Source organism: Callorhinus ursinus, unplaced genomic scaffold (assembly GCF_003265705.2).
Source record: "Callorhinus ursinus isolate GAN/ISIS: 27379988/994484 unplaced genomic scaffold, GSC_fseal_2.0 scaffold8, whole genome shotgun sequence".
In the NCBI taxonomy this organism is placed as follows: Eukaryota; Metazoa; Chordata; class Mammalia; order Carnivora; family Otariidae; genus Callorhinus; species Callorhinus ursinus.
Genome location: NW_027397070.1, coordinates 37,164,993 through 37,165,877, shown reverse-complemented (window position 1 = coordinate 37,165,877; position 885 = coordinate 37,164,993).

Genomic DNA, 885 nt, shown 5'->3' with positions numbered 1-885 from the left:
GATGGGAAAGGTCAGCCAGGATCACACCTGGGAGAACCTTGAATCATCTATTATCCAAGCTATCACACTTCATACTCTAGTGAATAGGAAGCCTTGCTGCAGGGATCTGGTTGTTATGTAAGCCGTAACAGGAAGACTAGTCTCTACTGATGTGAAATGGAGACCAGAAAGAAGGGGTAATCCTTACTCTCACAGAATATAGAATTAAATGAATACTTTCTATTTTACTTTATTACTGTGAAATATATCAGAAATGAAAGGGTAAAATACAATAAACATATATAGTTTAAAGAATAATAAACGCCAGATTTTTCACTTTCTAAATACGTATTTGCTACCTATGTATATATTCCTATATTTTTAAAGTTTTTACTGTCCTTGATCTTATATAATGGAATCATATTCTAAGTATTTTTCTGCGATAGCTTTTTTCCCCACTCAGCATTTTTGAGATTCTCATCCATATTCATGCCTGTAACTGTAGTTCACCCTTTTCACTCTGCTGTATAGTATTTCATTATTTGAATACACCACAGTTTTATCCTTTAATGATGTTTCCAGTTTTTTGCTATCATGAACAGTGCAACTAAGAAACTCCTGCACATGCCTACTAGTATATATAAAAATGGTTCTCAGGGGCACCTGGCTGGTTCAGTTGGTAGAGCATGTGACCCTTGATCTTGGGGTTGTGAGTTCAAGCCCCATGTTGGGTGTAGAGATTACTTAAAAATAAAATCTTAAAAAAAAAATGTTTCTCTGGGGTAAATACGTAGGAATGGAATGCCAGAACACTAGAAATGATATTTTCTTTTTCTTTCTCTTTCTTTCTTTCTTTCTTTCTTTCTTTCTTTCTTTCTTTCTTTCTTTCTTTCTTTCTTTCTCTTT